A 21,095-nucleotide genomic window follows, 5' to 3' on the forward strand; every position below is an offset into this window, starting at 1 on the left:
GTGATAATGTGACCTGGGTGAGGGTCTGGCAGACGTGGCATTGTGCAGACCTCTCATAGGTGATAATGTGACCTGGGTGAGGGTCTGGCAGACGTGGCATTGTGTAGTCCTTCCATAGGTGATAATGTGACCTGGGTGAGAGGCTGGCAGATGTGGCATTGTGCAGAACTCCCATAGGTGATAATGTGACCTGGGTGAGGGTTTGGCAGACTTGACATTGTGTAGACCTTCCATAGGTGATTATGTGACCTGGGTGAAGGTTTGGCATACGTGGCATTGTGCAGACCTCCCATAGGTGATAATGTGACCTGGGTGAGGGCTCCAGCAGATGTGGCATTGTGCAGACCTCCCATAGGTGATAATGTGACCTGGGTGAGGATCTGGCAGATGTGGCATTGTGCAGACCTCTCATAGGTGATAATGTGACCTGGGTGAGGGTCTGGCAGATGTGGCATTGTGCAGACCTCCCATAGGTGATAATGTGACCTGGGTGAGGGTCTGGCAGATGTGGCATTGTGCATACCTCCCATAGGTGATAATGTGACCTGGGTGAGGGTCTGTCAGACTTGGCATTGTGTAGACCTCCCATAGGCGATAATGTGACCTAGGTGTGGTTCTGGCAGATGTGGCATTGTGCAGACCTCCCATAGGTGATAATGTGACCTGGGTGTGGTTTTGGCAGACTTGTCATTGTGTAGACCTCCCATAGGCGATAATGTGACCTGGGTGTGGTTCTGGCAGATGTGGCATTGTGCAGACCTCCCATAGGTGATAATGTGACCTGGGTGAGGGTCTGGCAGATGTGGCATTGTGCAGTCCTCCCATAGGTGATAATGTGACCTGGGTGAGGGTCTGGCAGATGTGGCATTGTGCAGACCTCCCATAGGTGATAATGTGACCTGGGTGAGGGTCTGGCAGATGTGGCATTGTGCAGACCTCCCATAGGTGATAATGTGCCCTGGGTGTGGTTCTGGCAGATGTGGCATTGTGCAGACCTCCCATAGGTGATAATGTGACCTGGGTGAGGGTCTGGCAGACGTGGCATTGTGCAAACCTCCCATAGGTGATAATGTGACCTGGGTGAGGGTCTGGCAGATGTGGCATTGTGCAGACCTCCCATAGGTGATGTGACCTGGGTGTGGTTCTGGCAGACGTGGCATAGTGCAGACCTCCCATAGGTGATAATGTGACCTGGGTGAGGTTCTGGCAGATATGGCATTGTGCAGAACTCCCATAGGTGATAATGTGACCTGGGTGAGGGCTCCAGCAGACGTGGTATTGTGCAGACCTACCATAGGTGATAATGTGACCTGGGTGTGGTTCTAGCAGTGGTGGCATTGTGCAGACCTCCCATAGGTGATAATGTGACCTGTGTGAGGGCTCCAGCAGATGTGGCATTGTGCAGACCTTCCATAGGTGATAATGTGACCTGGGTGAGGGTCTGGCAGACGTGGCAGTGTGTAGACCTTCCATAGGTGATAATGTGACCTGGGTGAGGGTCTGGCAGATGTGGCATTGTGCAGACCTCCCATAGGTGATAATGTGACCTGGATGAGGGTTTGGCAGACTTGGCATTGTGTAGACCTTCCATAGGTGATTATGTGACCTGGGTGAGGGTCTGGCAGACGTGGCATTGTGCAGACCTCCCATAGGTGATAATGTGACCTGTGTGAGGGCTCCAGCAGATGTGGCATTGTGCAGACCTCCCATAGGTGATAATGTGACCTGTGTGAGGGCTCCAGCAGATGTGGCATTGTGCAGACCTCCCATAGGTGATAATGTGACCTGGGTGAGGATCTGGCAGATGTGGCATTGTGCAGACGTCCCATAGGTGATAATGTGACCTGGGTGTGGTTGTGTCAGACTTGTCATTGTGTAGACCTCCCATAGGCGATAATGTGACCTGGGTGTGGTTCTGGCAGATGTGGCATTGTGCAGACCTCCCATAGGTGATAATGTGATCTGGGTGAGGGTCTGGCAGATGTGGCATTGTGCAGTCCTCCCATAGGTGATAATGTGACCTGGGTGAGGGTCTGGCAGATGTGGCATTGTGCAGACCTCCCATAGGTGATAATGTGACCTGGGTGAGGGTCTGGCAGATGTGGCATTGTGCAGACCTCCCATAGGTGATAATGTGACCTGGGTGTGGTTCTGGCAGATGTGGCATTGTGCAGACCTCCCATAGGTGATAATGTGACCTGGGTGAGGGTCTGGCAGACGTGGCATTGTGCAGACCTCCCATAGGTGATAATGTGACCTGGGTGAGGGCTCCAGCAGATGTGGTATTGTGCAGACCTCCCATAGGTGATAATGTGACCTGGGTGTGGTTCTAGCAGTGGTGGCATTGTGCAGACCTCCCATAGGTGATAATGTGACCTGGGTGAGGGTCTGGCAGATGTGGCATTGTGCAGACCTCCCATAGGTGATAATGTGACCTGGGTGTGGTTCTGGCAGATGTGGCATTGTGCAGACCTCCCATAGGTGATAATGTGACCTGGGTGAGGGTCTGGCAGACGTGGCATTGTGCAAACCTCCCATAGGTGATAATGTGACCTGGGTGAGGGTCTGGCAGATGTGGCATTGTGCAGACCTCCCATAGGTGATGTGACCTGGGTGTGGTTCTGGCAGACGTGGCATTGTGCAGACCTCCCATAGGTGATAATGTGACCTGGTTGAGGTTCTGGCAGATATGGCATTGTGCAGAACTCCCATAGGTGTTAATGTGACCTGGGTGAGGGCTCCAGCAGACGTGGTATTGTGCAGACCTACCATAGGTGATAATGTGACCTGGGTGTGGTTCTAGCAGTGGTGGCATTGTGCAGACCTCCCATAGGTGATAATGTGACCTGTGTGAGGGCTCCAGCAGATGTGGCATTGTGCAGACCTTCCATAGGTGATAATGTGACCTGGGTGAGGGTCTGGCAGACGTGGCAGTGTGTAGACCTTCCATAGGTGATAATGTGACCTGGGTGAGGGTCTGGCAGATGTGGCATTGTGCAGACCTCCCATAGGTGATAATGTGACCTGGATGAGGGTTTGGCAGACTTGGCATTGTGTAGACCTTCCATAGGTGATTATGTGACCTGGGTGAGGGTCTGGCAGACGTGGCATTGTGCAGACCTCCCATAGGTGATAATGTGACCTGTGTGAGGGCTCCAGCAGATGTGGCATTGTGCAGACCTCCCATAGGTGATAATGTGACCTGGGTGAGGATCTGGCAGATGTGGCATTGTGCAGACGTCCCATAGGTGATAATGTGACCTGGGTGTGGGTGTGTCAGACTTGTCATTGTGTAGACCTCCCATAGGCGATAATGTGACCTGGGTGTGGTTCTGGCAGATGTGGCATTGTGCAGACCTCCCATAGGTGATAATATGATCTGGGTGAGGGTCTGGCAGATGTGGCATTGTGCAGTCCTCCCATAGGTGATAATGTGACCTGGGTGAGGGTCTGGCAGATGTGGCATTGTGCAGACCTCCCATAGGTGATAATGTGACCTGGGTGAGGGTCTGGCAGATGTGGCATTGTGCAGACCTCCCATAGGTGATAATGTGACCTGGGTGTGGTTCTGGCAGATGTGGCATTGTGCAGACCTCCCATAGGTGATAATGTGACCTGGGTGAGGGTCTGGCAGACGTGGCATTGTGCAGACCTCCCATAGGTGATAATGTGACCTGGGTGAGGGCTCCAGCAGACGTGGTATTGTGCAGACCTCCCATAGGTGATAATGTGACCTGGGTGTGGTTCTAGCAGTGGTGGCATTGTGCAGACCTCCCATAGGTGATAATGTGGCCTGGGTGAGGGCTCCAGCAGATGTGGCATTGTGCAGACCTTCCATAGGTGATAATGTGACCTGGGTGAGGGTCTGGCAGACGTGGCATTGTGTAGACCTTCCATAGGTGATAATGTGACCTGGGTGAGGGTCTGGCAGACGTGGCATTGTGCAGACCTCTCATAGGTGATAATGTGACCTGGGTGAGGGTCTGGCAGATGTGGCATTGTGAAGACCTCCCATAGGTGATAATGTGACCTGGGTGAGGGCTCCAGCAGACATGGCATTGTGCAGACCTCCCATAGGTGATAATGTGACCTGGGTGAGGGTCTGTCAGACTTGGCATTGTGTAGACCTCCCATAGGCGATAATGTGACCTGGGTGTGATTCTGGCAGATGTGGCATTGTGCAGACCTCCCATAGGTGATAATGTGACCTGGGTGTGGTTGTGGCAGACTTGTCATTGTGTAGACCTCCCATAGGCGATAATGTGACCTGGGTGTGGTTCTGGCAGATGTGGCATTGTGCAGACCTCCCATAGGTGATAATGTGACCTGGGTGAGGGTCTGGCAGATGTGGCATTGTGCAGTCCTCCCATAGGTGATAATGTGACCTGGGTGAGGGTCTGGCAGATGTGGCATTGTGCAGTCCTCCCATAGGTGATAATGTGACCTGGGTGTGGTTCTGGCAGATGTGGCATTGTGCAGTCCTCCCATAGGTGATAATGTGACCTGGGTGAGGGTCTGGCAGATGTGGCATTGTGCAGTCCTCCCATAGGTGATCTATGTAGTGATATTTCATAGATTACTAGATGTGTATTTCTAGTGACTTCTAGTTTTAAACATGAGTACAGAAGATCATATAATGATTTCTATGGACGGACTGTTAATAATGATTCATTATAAACCATGGTTTCTCCTTCTCTCCAGATCCGTCTAGTTAGTGCACCATAAAGATTCAAAGAAGATCTTTGCTATGAAGAAAATGGCCAAGAAGACCCTGGATACTCCACCAGCTGTGGAAGGGGCCTTTCTGGAGAGGGACATCCTGACCTTCGCTGATTGTCCCTATGTGACCTCCATGCTCTGCTCCTTCCCTACGAGATCTCACCTGTGCATGGTCATGGAGTATGTAGGAGGTAGGAGATGTACATGTATTATCTTCAGCCCATGTCTGCTGACATCTTATCATTAGGACTTGTCCCCGTGGACGGTTACATCCCCGCAGAGCATTTACTATAGATATTCCGGAAAGTCACTGATGTGTGTGATCTCCCTGTATGTCCGCACTGAGCCCGTCACTATCTCCAGCTTTAGACGAGATGTGACATCACTTTATGTTATTAGTGACATAGACGCCATTTCACCATGACCTCAGACTAATATTCTGTACATTATATCCGTATACAGGGTTGGACTAGCCCACCAGAGAACCGGAGAATCCTCCGGTGGGCCCTGGCTTCTCCTTCAGGAGAGTTCATAGCAGCTGCAAGGTTTGCACTATGGGGCTCTTGATTGGGGGTGAAAGGTGGGCCCTCGGAATCAGATCCTCTGGTGGACCCAATGTTCTTCAGTCTGACACTGTCCGTATATATTGTCTCCTGCCCCAATGTCTCCGCTCACTTCTCATGACATATCATGGTGGTTTTCTGTATAAACCCCTCACCGCTCATATTTCCTTTCTTCTATAGGTGGAGACTGCGCGACCCTCCTAAGAACCAGGGGTCCTTTATCTGTCTCCTTGGCCCGCCTGTACTTTGCAGAGTCAGTTCTTGCTGTGGAATACCTGCACAGCTATGGCGTGGTGCACAGAGACCTGAAGCCAGAGAAGTAAGTGCCCCCTGTAGCATAATAAAGTGGGTAAAGTTATTTATTGCCACATGGCCTGTGAGGCTAAAACTATCTTTTCTTTCACAGCCTCCTGATTACACCGGCTGGACACATTAAAGTCGCCGATTTTGGGATTTCAAAAGTTGGTGTCATGATACCAGAAGCCAACACCCACAAGGAATCATTGAAGGACATGGCCAGAGAGTTCCAGGACCATGAGGTCGGCATCACTTACTTACAGGAACTTAGCTTGTTCTTTACAAATCTCATGACACTATTGTCTCTTCTCTACGTTCTTCATTTCTACAGAACTTTTCCACTCATATTTTATCTTCTGTCATTGTGTTTTTATGGGAAGAACTTGCCATAATAATCATTTCATCGATTCTCATCTTTACCTTCTGTCGGTTTCCAGGACTGTGGCACCCCATATTATATGGCCCCATAAATCATCCTGAAGAAAGGCTATGGAAGACCTGCTGACTGGTGGTCAATGGGGATCATCCTGCATGAATTTCTGATGGGATATGTACCATTTCATGGGGACTCCCTATCTGAGCTTCATAAACATATTGTCACTGGTAAGAAGAATAATCCGATCATTGCTTTGACTGGTTACATGGGTTAAGTTGGTTCCTTTGCTTTTTCTTACAGTCCAATACAGAGGTTTTATTTTCTGTCATTTTCTTATATAACAGGAGACGTCATTTGGGATTGGGATCGCTCTCCTCCCACTGATGCTCAGGACCTCATTGATGACCTGCTCAGAACAAATCCTGTACAAAGACTCGGGACAGGTAAACAATATATTAGTTTTTATATTCACTTTTTACAATGAGGACATATCGCTCCTTTCCATGAGGATCAGCACTTCTCTATCTGCTTGCCTATTTCTAGTTCTCCATACTATGACTTTCAGCTTGTTTCCTTTGGTTACAGTTTGTCATTAGTTTAGATTAAGATAAACTGTTCCGATATGGAGTAGTTTCTGACAATTTCTGCTCAACTTTTGGTTTTCTTTTTCCAGGAGGAGCAGTTGAGATCAAGAGTAATCCATTCCTGTGTGACATAGAATTTGAAAACCTTCTAAGTCAGAAGTCGGAGTACATCTCTCGGATTGTGTCAGACGTGGACACCAGCTTATTTATCTGTGAGTAGAAGGAGACGTCATCTACACTAAGTGGCTGTTTGTCTCATCTTCCTTAATATGTGACAATCAGTTCCCATTTATATGAGTGATAAATGATGACTGTGTTACACTGTCAACCTCTAATAACACTTCATTACCTATGTCTTGTAGATCACGCTGAGACAGACAAGCATATGGACTCAGAGGAGGAGGATACAATTGAGGATAATGAGAGCCTTTTCTTCCAAAATTTTATGTCATCCTCTGAAAGGCTTTCTAAAGTAAGTATGTGATTAATAAATCCAGAATATGTAAAAAAGACCTCTAAAAGTAAAAAAATAGACATTTATATCTTATTTTTCTGTTTTTAGCTCTGTACCACCACTATCAAGTCCCCTCCAGAGTGTACCCCATCATCCAGCAGAAACATCTCAGAAATGTGAGTAGATTATGTGGTTATTACTGGTAGCTCCAGGCTGATATATGTGCACAACACCAAATATAGGACATAATTACCATAATATCAAGTGCAGCATCCACCGCCCCATGATCAGCGGTCATTGCGCTTTTGGCTTCAGAATTCACTGGAGATAACAGCGCATAATTGCAGCCAGTCAGGCATTGATAGTGCTGCCCACATTGTAGGAGAGATGTAGTATTACATGCCGGCCATTGTTGGTAGTTGTTTTCCGCTCTGCTCCATAGAAGGTAGTTTTGAGTAGGAGACCTTCCCCACTATGACTTTCGTATGTCCTATTAGGCCTTATAGTCGGAGTTCTTCTAGTGAGACAATCCCTTTTATACTGAATTTACTTGTGATTTACTTGATTTTCTTCTTCCAAACAGGCAGAAAGGATCTGATAGAGATGATGCTATAACGAGCTTGCCGTCCTCGTCCCCATTGTCAGGTATGTACATGTCTATAGCTCCAAAAATGTGAATGTTGTCATCAAGGGTGAAATATCTCCACATGGTTTTTCTGTAATAGGTCTCCTATGTTATCCATGTTTCATGGTTCCCAATTATGTTGCCCATGGGCCCATACTGTGTCTCTATTTCCGTAACTTTGTACAGTATAATCATGGATATTGTGATACGTTGTAGCATCCATTAACCTCCGCCATCGTAATGAGACATTGTCTCCTATAGTAGAATATCGCTCATTAGTGATGCACCACATGGCGGCACACAGGGTGGTCAATGATCCATATTAGTGACACATCTAATGCCCCCCAGATGAGGTCATGTCCAGTATATAGGACTTATTCTGCCCTATTATGCAATACCAGATTATCAGGACTATAGGGCACAGGAACAGAACAATCCTACTATATACAGGACAGATACAAAGCAGATCCCAGAACAATATGTCCTTAGTGAGTTGTTGTTTTTGCTTCTTTCTGGCCAGAATTTCCAGCTGACGAGGAAACATCAGAAAATGTGAAAAAGGGGAAAAAGAGACGCGGTAAGTGTGAGAATCAGCCCCATGTTGTGTCATCAGTGAGATAAATGCATGTGGAGCAGATGTCATCTGTCGGTGACGGGATTGTCACATGTATGATGGCTGACGCTGACCCCTGACCTCTGTGTGATGAGATTCCTCTGCCGTCCGGCCACAGTGACCGCACAGTAGTGTCACGTCATATGGAGTCCCATCTCTTACATTATATTTCCTTCTCTTGTCATAGGTTCCATTTTCCGCCGGATCTTATCATCCTGCCGGCGTGGATTATCCAGGGCTGCTCGCGTATTTGCATGTTGTCACCGTCCCCCTAGAGACATCTGGACAGACGGGAAACCTCTGCACCCAGCGCCCTGAAGTCCAGCAGATCCACCATCACTGCTGGAGCCGTATAGAAGGACCTTCACCATCTACCGGTGGCCTCCTGTTACATCTCTGCCCGGACCTGCCGCTGTCACCAGGCTCCGCGGTCTTCATACTGCTCGCAGACGTGGCTGTTACTGATCACCTGGTATCTCACCCCGCCTGACCTCCTGACTAGGATTTTCTCTATTGATTCGGTTCCGGGTTTTATTCTTCCCTTCTATCTTATTATTAATTAAATACAATTACAATTATTATTTCCAAGTTTTTTTGCATCAATCAAACTTTACATTTTGGTAATTGATAAAAATAACATACGGTATTAACAGGTCTGATTTTAAAAGCATACAGTATGCTTATAATATGTATAAACTGTAAGGCGGCGATGTTCACACCATGCAGTAACTGAGGCAGTGACCCAAGCAAGTCCAACATAAACAGCTTTATTCAGCAACTCACGGGTAAACAGGACAGTCCTCTGGTTCGCAGCCGGGTTAACACGAGTCTTTAAACAACGGTTGCCGTGGGCAACGGCCGCGCCGGGCCGCTCAGAGCCTGACAGGTGCAGAGGCTTCCCAGGCGGTGGTTCAGCCACCTCCATCCTGCTGAGCTTCCCTGCTGTGCTCCTAGCAGGTTACAACACTGAACAACACTAATCCTTAGTGCAGGGATTTTATAGGACCTGTGGTAAGAGCCACTGGAAAACCCGGATTGGAGGGAGGAGGCCGCCCCACTGCCTCCTGTGACCTCCTCCAAGAAATGAAGGCCCTGCCGGGTTTTACTAATCTGCCTTAGCCAGATAGCCAGACCAGGTCAATGCTCACCTTCATTCCTGCATTGCAGCCGCAGGTGTGTCTGTGACTGCAATGCACTCCAATGGTTTTAATAGGTCTCTGTACACATTCTGGGGGAGATAAAACGTCCCTCGTATACGATCCTGGTCACTGCCTCACATATCCCCCCCCTCTGTTCAAACTTGTGGAGTTGAACATTTGCCATCATACAGGGTGCCCGGAACAGGGCATCTGCGTTTGCTTGCGACTTCCCAGGGCGATGTGACGCGCCCCCTGGGCCGTGGGGTACCATGAGCCGGGCCTGTAGATGCTGGGGGTTATAGTCACCGTGGCGGTGACCCAGGTGGTCAATCCAAAGGTAGTAGATGTACAGTACAGACCAAAAGTTTGGACACGCCTTCTCATTTAAAGATTTTTCTGTATTTTCATGACTTTGAAAATTGTACATTCACACTGAAGACATCAAAACTATGAATTACCACATGTGGAATTATATACTTAACAAAAAAGTGTGAAACAACTGAAAATATGTCTTATATTCTAGGTTCTTCAAAGTAGCCACCTTTGGCTTTGATGACTGCTTTGCACACTCTTGGCATTCTCTTGATGAGCTTCAAGAGGTAGTCACCGGAAATGGTCTTCCTACAATCTTGAAGGAGTTCCCAGAGATGCTTAGCACTTGTTGGCCCTTTTGCCTTCACTCTACGGTCCAGCTCACCCCAAACCATCTCGATTGGGTTCAGGTCTGGTGACTGTGGAGGCCAGGTCATCTGGCGTAGCACCCCATCACTCTCCTTCTTGGTCAAATAGCCCTTACACAGCCTGGAGATGTGTTTGGGATCATTGTCCTGTTGTAAAATTAATGATGGTCCAATTAAACGCAAACCGGATGGAATAGCATGCCGCTGCAAGATGCTGTGGTAGCCATGCGGGTTCAGTATGCCTTCAATTTTGAATAAATCCCCAACAGTGTCACCAGCAAAGCCCCCCCACACCATCACACCTCCTCCTCCATGCTTCACGGTGGGAACCAGGCATGTAGAGTCCATCCGTTCACCTTTTCTGCGTCGCACAAAGACACGGTGGTTGGAACCAAAGATCTCAAATTTGGACTCATCAGACCAAAGCACAGATTTCCATTCCTTGTGTTCTTTAGCCCAAACAAGTCTCTTCTTCTTGTTGCCTGTCCTTAGCAGTGGTTTCCTAGCAGCTATTTTACCATGAAGGCCGGCTGCACAAAGTCTCCTCTTAACAGTTGTTGTAGAGATGTGTCTGCTGCTAGAACTCTGCGTGACATTGACCTGGTCTCTAATCTGAGCTGCTGTTAACCTGCGATTTCTGAGGCTGGTTACTCGGATAAACTTATCCTCAGAAGCAGAGGTGACTCTTGGTCTTCCTTTCCTGGGGCGGTCCTCATGTGAGCCAGTTTCTTTGTAGCGCTTGATGGTTTTTGCAACTGCACTTGGGGACACTTTCAAAGTTTGCCCAATTTTTCAGACTGACTGACCTTCATTTCTTAAAGTAATGATGGCCACTCGTTTTTCTTTACTTAGCTGCTTTTTTCTTGCCATAATACAAATTCTAACAGTCTATTCAGCAGGACTATCAGCTGTGTATCCACCAGACTTCTGCACAACGCAACTGATGGTCCCAACCCCATTTATAAGGCAAGAAATCCCACTTATTAAACCTGACAGGGCACACCTGTGAAGTGAAGACCATTTCCGGTGACTACCTCTTGAAGCTCATCAAGAGAATGCCAGGAGTGTGCAAAGCAGTCATCAAAGCAAAAGTTGGCTACTTTGAAGAACCTAGAATGTAAGACATATTTTCAGTTGTTTCACACTTTTTTGTTAAGTATATAATTCCACATGTGTTAGTCCATAGTTTTCATAGAATCATAGAATCATAGAATGGTAGAGTTGGAGAGGACCTCCTGGGTCATCTGGTCCAACCCCCTGCTCAAAGCAGGATTCACTAGATCATCTCAGACAGATATCTGTCCAGCCTCTGTTTGAAGATGTCCATTGAAGGGGAACTCACCACCTCTCGTGGCCGCCTGTTCCACTCATTAATCACCCTAACTGTCAAAAAGTTTTTTCTAATATCTAATCTGTGTCTCCTCCCATTTAGTTTCATCCCATTGCTTCTAGTCTTTCCTTGTGCAAATGAGAATAAAGATGATCCTTCTACAATGTGACAGCCCTTGACATATTTGTAGACAGCTATTAAGTCTCCTCTCAGTCTTCTTTTTTGCAAGCTAAACATTCCCAAATCCTGCAACCGTTCCTCATAGGACATGGTTTGCAGACCGGCCACCATTCTGGTCGCTCTTCTCTGAACTTGCTCCAGTTTATCAATGTCTTTTTTTAAAATGTGGTGCCCAAAACTGTACACAGTATTCCAGATGAGGTCTGACCAAAGAGGAGTAAAGACCGATAATGACTTCACGTGATCTAGACTGTATGCTTCTCCTAATACCTCCCAGAACTGGACACCGTATCCAGATGAGGTCTTACCAAGGAGGAGTAGAGGGGATAATGACTTCATAGAATCATAGAATCATAGAATCATAGAATGGTAGAGTTGGAAGGGACCTCCTAGGTCATCTGGTCCAACCCCCTGCTCAAAGCAGGATTCACTAGATCATCTCAGACAGATGTCTGTCCAGCCTCTGTTTGAAGACGTCCATTGAAGGGGAACTCACCACCTCTCGTGGCAGCCTGTTCCACTCATTAATCACCCTAACTGTCAAAAAGTTTTTTCTAATATCTAATCTGTGTCTCCTCCCATTTAGTTTCATCCCATTGCTTCTAGTCTTTCCTTGTGCAAATGAGAATAAAGATGATCCTTCTACAATGTGACAGCCCTTGACATATTTGTAGACAGCTATTAAGTCTCCTCTCAGTCTTCTTTTTTGCAAGCTAAACTTTCCCAAATCCTGCAACCGTTCCTCATAGGACATGGTTTGCAGACCAGTCACCATTCTGGTCGCTCTTCTCTGAACTTGCTCCAGTTTGTCTATGTCTTTTTTAAAATGTGGTGCCCAAAACTGTACACAGTATTCCAGATGAGGTCTGACCAAAGAGGAGTAAAGACCGATAATGACTTCACGTGATCTAGACTGTATGCTTCTGTTAATACATCCCAGAATTGTATTTGCCTTTTTTGCTGCTGCATCACACTGTTGACTCATGTTCAGTCTATGATCTATTAGTATACCTAAGTCTTTTTCACATGTACTGTTGCTTAGCTCTATTCCTCCCATTCTGTAGATGCTTTTTTCATTTTTATTGCCCAGATGTAGTACTTTGCATTTTTCCCTGTTAAAAACCATTCTGTTGGTTGCTGCCCACTGCTCCAGTTTACTTAGGTCTTTTTGAATCCTCTCTCTCTTTTGATGCCTTCAGTGTGAATGTACAATTTTCAAAGTCATGAAAATACAGAAAAATCTTTAAATGAGAAGGTGTGTCCAAACTTTTGGTCTGTACTGTATGTAGGTTATATAATGTCCGACTACGCCACCTGTGGAGTGCGGTTAATAGAGACCGCCGCTGCGGAACAGTCCTCTGAAGCTGGTGGTATAGCAGCCAAGGTGGAATAACTCCCCACAGGAAGAGTTAGCTTCAGGGCAGTGTGTGTGGATGATGGTGGTTGTGCAGGGTATCGCGGCACAGAAATAACCACAGAGTCCGTATAGTGCAGTCCCAGGGTCTTTACTGGTAGCAATTGGACAGGCCTGGACTAGAGTACTGGCTAGTGATAAGAGCCTGGTCAGTCTGGGAGCAAACATAGAGTCCTCCTGGCCAGGTGGGGTTGTAGGCCTGCTGTTCTTACTATACTCTTTGGCTATTCTGCTTGTAGCTGTATTGTAGCCCACGTCCCTGAGTGTGACATGCTGCACTCACCTGTATGGCTGGCAGCTCGGGCCTTGTGTATTCCTCGCTCCTCTGTGGCGGTACTGGTCCTTTCGTGTGGCTAAGCCTCCGGGCGTCTGATGGGGCCAGGAGACCTGCAATCTCCTGCCCTACGGTATCTGCTGCTGGGTCTGGAATCCCCACAGCCTCGGACTCCTGTGACCGGTTCTCTGTGTATCCTGGCTACGACGAGCTTCCTCAGCTCCAGTCCCTAGCTCCTCTCTCCTCAATGTCCTAAACTCGACTCCTCACACTAACTAAACTAACCCTGCCCCCAGATACCAGTTGCCAAGGGGAGGGGTCTCACCTTGCTGGACTGGAGCCAGGAAAGTTTTGCATGTGTAGTGTTCCTGACCAGGAAACCCCTGCTTGCCTCGAGACATAGTATTACCTCTTTTGAGGGAAGCAATACTACTGTGGCAACCAGGCCCTCTGGGGTACCACACATGTTCTACAGAGAAACTGAAATTTTGCAGTGACAGGAACCACCTGGTGACTCACACATTCCTCTCCTTTGCAGTCCTCATCCATACCAAGGGCCAGTGGTCCATCACCAAGAGGAACTGACGCCCGAGTAAATATTAACGTAGCGATTCCAAGGCCCACTTAATAGCCAAACACTCCTTCTCTACCACACTATAGTTTTTCTCTGCTGGGACAAGTTTTCTACTCAAGTTGGTGACCGGGTGCTCTTCACCATTCACTTTTTGTGACAATACCGCCCCTAGGCCTACCTTCGAGGCATCTGTGAAGAACGCAGCACGCACGCTGCAAGCCCTACCCTGGGAAGATGGGGTACTCTGAGCCGGTTCCTAAGTTGTCGATGGGGTGCAGCCGTGGCCCGGACCTGCTCCGTGCCTAGGGTCGTCACACTAAAAAGAGATGGTACGGGCTCATCCGGGTTGAGTGGCTGATCTCGACTACGCCACCTGTGGCACCTGGTGAAGGCCAGCAGCGCTGCTGCAGTCCTCTGAGGCGGGATGTTGTGGCAGCCGTCGTTGTTACTACTCCCCACAGGCGGAGCAGGGCCTCAGGGCAGAGGGACCAGGATGACGGGGGTTGTAGTATAGGAGGGCTGGTGCTACGTAGTGCGGTGTAGTGCAGAATAAAGAGTTCGGAGGCCATAGGGGTTAACTTCCAGGGTTTTTACTCACGTTGAAGAGTACAGCTGCAAGGCTTCTCCCTGCTCCTCGCGGAGTTCTGTGGTCACCAGTAACGAGGATCCGACAACCTCCAAGTAATACAAGTGTTTAATCAGGACCCCGCACCAGAGTGTTCCTAGACTTCAGACCGGGTCCTTTCCTGTCTGTGTGTGTGTAGATAGGCCGGGTCTCCCTCTAGACTAAGCTCAGAAACAGGGTACGGGTGGCAGCTCCGCTCCGTCCGTTACCCGGTGGGATCCTCAGGGCCTGCCGGGCTTTCCTGACTAGGACGTGGAGTAGCAAAGTCAGGTGTCGGGGGTCGGTACTCCTCTTGCAGCCGGAATCCCTCTAAATAGATCAGAGTAGCGAGGACAGGTGGCATATACCGCTCCGTCTGCATCCTCCTGGGATCCTTTTACGGTGGAGCTACACTCTTAAGCTCTGGGCCTTCTTGGTCATGATCCTTGACCGGGCTGAGACATACATTATCTGCAACCTGCCCCTCGACCCAAGGCCAATGTACGAGGGCCGTGTCTCCATCCGCTGCAGGTCCACACAGGATCCACGTTCAGGGTGGGAGATCACAATCAAAAGACGACCAAGAGCCAAGATGGCTGTGTATTAAATATGAATTATTAAGTGTCACTAAAATGTGAGTCCTCCACCCTCACCCACTAATTGGTTCCCCTAAACTTTTGGTTCCCTAGTCTCCCAATTCCCAGTAGGGGCAGCACCTAGTGCGTAATAGCCCCCTCTGGAGGGAGGAGTGTGGTGTTGGATGTGGAGGTAGGGTCCTGACCATCGCACTGTTCTTACCTCAGAGGAGGAACACTATACCCCATTAAAGAGGTGCAGCATCCTTGTGGCGGTCGAACCCTCAGGGGCGCCACATTTTCCCCTGGTGAAACACAGCACGTCCGCGGGCTGCAAAAAAGCAATACCTGGTACAGTTTTTTTATATTTTGACAACAATTAAACGATCTTCCCATTATGGGAGGCACTTCTTCTTTAACGTTACAAACAGCATATAATATAAAAGTACAAAGATATAAAAATATAAACGTACAATTATCATCCAGAGACATTTATGCACAGACAGACGGGTTAAAGTGCAAGGAATGAAAGGCAGTTCAGAAGCACGAGGGACCTGTCCCAAACCCCCAACGTGGGCCCTGGGGTGGCTGCAGGGCATGAAGATCCTGAGTTGGACCTCCAGGAGAGCCACCCAGACAGGTTTTTCTTCTGAGGTCTGAGGTAGAGATAGCCGCAGTTTTACATAAAACCAATAAGGAGTGACTCGCCCCCTGGGCCGTGGGGCACCCGGGACCGGGCTTCAGTGCGATGATGGGGGTAGTAGTGGCAACCCGATCCCGTGGCTCAGGGTGGTCAGACCAAATGCTGTGGCAGTCTATTTGTAGAGTTATAAATGTCCGAATACGCCACCCGTGGATTGCGGTCAGGGATGACCGCCGCTGCAAGGCAGACCACTGAGGCTGATGTTGGTGTGCAGCACAGGGATAGGATAACTCCCCACGGGAAGAGTGTAGCCTCAGGGCAGCGTATGTGAATGCTGGGGGTGATAGTGCAGGCCGCAATAATAAGAGTTCAGAGTCCGCTTCAAACAGTCCACGGTCTTTATTGTAGGTATTTCTAATGACCCAACAGGAGAACCGGTTAGGAATGGGCCTGGGTGTCTGAAAGCATTCGGGCGAGCCCCACTTGTCAGGGTGAGTGTGAAGGCCTACCGTTCTCTCTTTGCCCTTGCTGACTATCCTCCTTTTCGTGGTGTAATAGCCCACGTCCCTGAGCTGGCCGTGTACTTCGTCTGTATGGCTTGCGACTCGGGCCTTAGGTACCTTTTGCTTCTCTGTGCTGTACAGGTCCCTCTGTGTGGCGGAGCCTCCAGGCTTCTTAGGCCAAGGGACGTGAACTCCCTCGCGGGTTGGTTCTCTGCTGCTGGACTTGCAACCCTGACAGCCTCAGACCCCAATGTACGGTAGTGTAGGTCTCTCAGCCAGGACCGGCTCTCGTCGCCTCTGTCCCTGGCTCGCAGCTTCTCCTCTGCCTCACGGACTCCTTGGCTACAGCTGAACTGTCCCTCCTTCTCTGGGACTAATCTCAGTCCTGAGCTAGGTCATCCAGTTCTCTCTAACCCTGCCCCCAGTTCCAGCTTTTATAGGGGCAGCCAGCTCCCCCTACTGGCCTGGGACAGGAGGTGCTGTATGCTAATTGTCCCTGACCAGGGAACCTCCCTCCTGCTCTCAGACACAGCCTTTAATATTTGTGGCATCCAGGGCTGGGGTGACACATTCCCCCCTAGTAGAATTTAGTACTCCGGCACTAACAGGAAACACAAATACAGGGTATAAACAATAACATATTTACAAGTGCATTTTGTCCTTAAGGTCACGGCGCTTCCGTGACCGGGTGTCCATATCACCCAACAAGGTGAAATTTTGAACGGTGTGGGGAACCTGTCTCCATAAACCCCAAGTTCCTGGCCTTGGGCGTGGCGACAAGGCTGAGCTACTTACTTTGGGCCACAAGGGAGCCACGCCGGACAGGTTTTTCTTCCGTGGTCATCTTCGAAAGAGGGCACCAGGTGCAACTATCTACATGGTAGTTCCGGTTATTCACCGTCCATAACCTGTCAGTCCATTGTATCTAGGGAAACTGGAAAACAGTATTAATAACCAGGGTACAAACATAAAAACATTAAATATATACACTGTGCATTTAGATCTTCCAGCGAGCTGGTATTTGACCCCTAGTGCTCCGGGTTGACCTCTGTAACCCACTGTCTGGTGGTGGTCTAACCTGGCTTTCCCCACTAGCATATAGGGTACAGCTACTAGCTGGGTTCATAGGCAGGGCAGGCAGCTGTCTGCGGGTTCTTTGGCTTACCGCAGGCATGGCAGGCCCACTGTCAGCAGAGGGTTGACTCTCCTGGGCTGCTGGCATGGGTTCTTCTGCCTCCGGGGCTGCTTGTTCTTCTTGTTCTTCTGTAGGCTCCTGCTGGGTAGGCCGAAGGAAGTGTAGGACGGGTACCACTATCGCATCGTTTATTAGAGTCCAGGACCGGGGGAACTCTCCAAGAACTGTGCTGAACATTTCTTCCTTGTCCTCTGCGGGTTCAAGGTCATCTTGATCTTCTCCTGCACTCTGTAGTTGCTCGGGGCACCGTTTTAGGTGGTCTCTGGAGACGGTGCTAGTGGTTTCTCCTCCATCCTTGGTAATCACACATACCTTCGGGTTGTTGTGGTCGGACTGCAGTACTGTGTACGGGTCTCTCTCCCACTGGTCGACCAGCTTGTGAAGCCTTCTCTTCCACTTCAGGACCTGCTCTCCTGGTTCCAGGGGACCAGCAGGGGCGTGTTGGTTGAAGAGCCTCTACTGCTTTTCCCTCGCTTGAGCCAGACTCCTCTCCACACTCTCCTGTACCTTCTTGTACTGTAGCCACCGTTCCGTATCCGAGTCCGCGTCTGCGGAGGTGTCCTCGGGTGTCAGGACTCCCATCTCCAGGTCTATCGGCAGCTTACCTGGTCTTGCACGCATCAGGTAAGCCAGGGTGCAATTGGTAGCATTCACCGGGATATGGTTGTACAAGTCAATCAGGTCTCGCAGCTTCTCCGGCCACAGGCTGCGTTCTTCCAGGGGCAACGTCTTGAGGAGATCAATGACGATATTATTCATTTTCTCACACAGCCCATTGGTTTGCGGGTGGTAAGGCGTTGTCCGAATCTTCCTACAGCCGTAGAGGTTGCAGAACTCCTGGAATACTTCAGCCTCAAACCCTGGACCTTGATCTGTCAAGACCTGTTCCGGATACCCGTGTGGACGGCAGAAGTGTTGTTGGAAGGCTCTGGCCGCCGTTTGGGCTGTCAAGTCTTTAATCGGGACCACCACCAAGAACCGGGAGTAATGGTCCACAATCGTGAGGGCATAGATGTAGCCGGACCGGCTTGGAGCCAACTTCATATGGTCTAGTGCTAGCAGCTCGAGAGGCTGCCTGGTGATAGTTGGCCTCAAAGGAGTCTTCTGGCTGGTACGATCCTTCCTTCTGAGGTTACATGGGCCGCAGTCTCTGCTCCACTTCTCTATGGCCCCTCTCATACCGATCCAGTAGAACCGCTCTCTCCGTAGGAACTCCAGTTTCTTCCACTCGAAGTGTCCGCTCTGTCATGGTAGGCCTCCAGGACCATTGCTGCATCTCGCCTTGGGACCACTACCTGCCAGGTCAGCTCGTGCGTCCGTTGGTTGACAAGCCTTCTGCACAGCTTACCCTCATAGAGGAACAGCCTGCTTTTCTCCTTCCATAACTGCTTGGCTTCCTCTGGAGCATCCGGGCCAGGGCTAGCGTCTGCCTGGGTTAACAGGTCTTTCACCAGGCGAACTGCAGGGTCACTATCTTGCGTTTCAGCCCAGCCGTGGTGGGGTAAAGGGTTGAACATGACGGTGGTTAGGTCTTTGTCTCTTACCCGGTGAGAATACTGAGTGGCCCCATACCGGTGGAACGCAGGGAGCTCTACTTCCTCCAGCTCTTCTGAGTCTTCCTCTCCTTCGGGTAGGTGGGGCATTCTTGATAGGGCGTCTGCGTTGGCGTTGGTTCTGCCTGCCCGGTACTTGATTGTGATGTCATAATTTGATAGCCGGGCCATCCACCGCTGTTCTAGGGCACCTAGTCTTGCATTGTCCAGGTGTGTCAGCAGGTTGTTGTCCGTGTACACAGTGAACTTTGCGGAGGCCAGGTAATGCTTAAACCGTTCTGTGACGGCCCACACCACTGCCAAGAATTCTAGCTTGAAGGAGCTGTAATTCTCCGGGTTTCTTTCGGTGGGCCTCATCTTCCGGCTGGCGTACGCAATCACCCTTTCTCTGCCCTGCTAGTTCTGTGACAGTACGGCTCCCAGCCCCACATTGCTGGCGTCTGTGTGGAGGATGAAAGGCTTGCCATAATCAGGGTAGGCCAAGATCTCATCCCCCGTGAGGGCCATCTTCAACTGGCGGAAGGACTCCTCTTCCGGCTTGTCCCACTTGAAGGGTGGCTTTTGGCTTCTGGCCTTAGACTGACCTATCAGGAGGTCCTGCATTGGAGCTGCCATCTTTGTGAACCCGGCGATTAACCTTCGGTAGTAGCCTACCAACCCGAGGAATTGCCTCACTTCTTTGATGTTAGAGGGACTTGGCCAGCTCTTGATGACGGTAACCTTGTCGGGGTCGGGGGCTACTCCCTCTGCACTCACCACGTGTCCTAGGTACTGTACATTTGGCTTTAACAGATGGCACTTGGAGGGTTTCACTTTCATACCATAGCCTGCCAGGGCTTCGAACACCTCTGCCAGGTGTTTTAGATGGTCCTCGTAGGTCTTCGAATAGACGATCACGTCGTCCAGGTAAAGTAGGACCGTCTCGAAGTTTTGGTGCCCTAGACAGCCTTCCATCAGCCTCTGAAAGGTCCCGGGTGCGTTTCAGAGTCCGAATGGCATACAGTTGAATTCGCTCAATCCCATCGGGGTGGTGAAGGAGGTCTTCTCCTTGTCAGCCTCTGCCACAGGAACCTGCCAGTACCCGCTAGTAAGGTCCAAAGTAGAGAACAAATTAGCTGATTTTAGTGCGGCTAAAGACTCCTCTATCCTATGTAGCGGGTACGCGTCTTTATGGGTGATACGACTGACCTTTCTATAGTCCACGCACATTCTCATGGTACCGTCTTTCTTTTTTGCCAAAGCTAAGGGGGCTGCCCAGGGGCTACAGCTATCTCTAATGACCCCAGCTTCTTTCATTTCTCTTAGCATGCCCTTTGCGTTCTGATAATGTGCAGGGGGTACAGGTCTGTGTCTCTCTTTTATTGGTGGGTGGCTCCCCGTGGGGATGTGGTGTTCTACCCCTTTCACTCTGCCGAAGTCTAGCGGGTGCTTACTAAAGATTCTCTCGTACTCCTGAACCACCCGGTAGACTCCTTGTTTTTGGTGCGAGGGAGTGGAGACAGCACCCACATGGAGTTTCTGGCACCAGTCCTCCTTGTGTTTCTGGGAGCCATTATACTCCACCGGTGGAGATGGAGGCAAGGGTTCCACGACCCTGAGAGCATTGTGTTCGACAGCAAACAATTTGGCTAATGTAGCGTACCGGGCATGTGTACTTCCCTTTCCCCGATGTTTAAAATCCGGATGGGCACCCTTCCATGGCGGACATCAACCACCCCCCGGGCTGTCAAAATGGTGGGCCTGCTGTCTGAGTACACGGGTTCTACCATGGCTTGGTAGTCTCTCCCTCTTAACCCGATTGCAGTCCGACACCAGATCATCATTTCACTTTTGGGAGGCATGGCAATGGGGAATGGGTCGCTCATCCTCACGCTACCGATCTCACCACCAGACAGTTCTACCTGTTGCCGTCTCATCAGGGCTCTTATCTCTTTCTGGAGGACCCTCTGTTTTCTGGAACTCGCATTCATCGCCACCTGGTGCAAAATCACAATTACTTATAAAAGGCAGTTTTCAATCACATTAGTACCCAAGGTTATTTTAGGGTGACTTTCACGACGGTCAATGTCCACAATGATCACTCCCTGTGCCGGCAGTTCAACCTTACCAATCTTGATGGTCATCTCTCTGAACCCCACCTGCGGCACAGGTTGGCCATTGCTGGCGATGATGCTTAAGTCATCGTCTGGATAGCGGGTTA

The sequence above is a fragment of the Phyllobates terribilis genome, unplaced genomic scaffold (genome assembly GCF_046119375.1).
Source record: "Phyllobates terribilis strain yellow unplaced genomic scaffold, ASM4611937v1 Scaffold_358__1_contigs__length_1942743, whole genome shotgun sequence".
In the NCBI taxonomy this organism is placed as follows: domain Eukaryota; kingdom Metazoa; phylum Chordata; class Amphibia; order Anura; family Dendrobatidae; genus Phyllobates; species Phyllobates terribilis.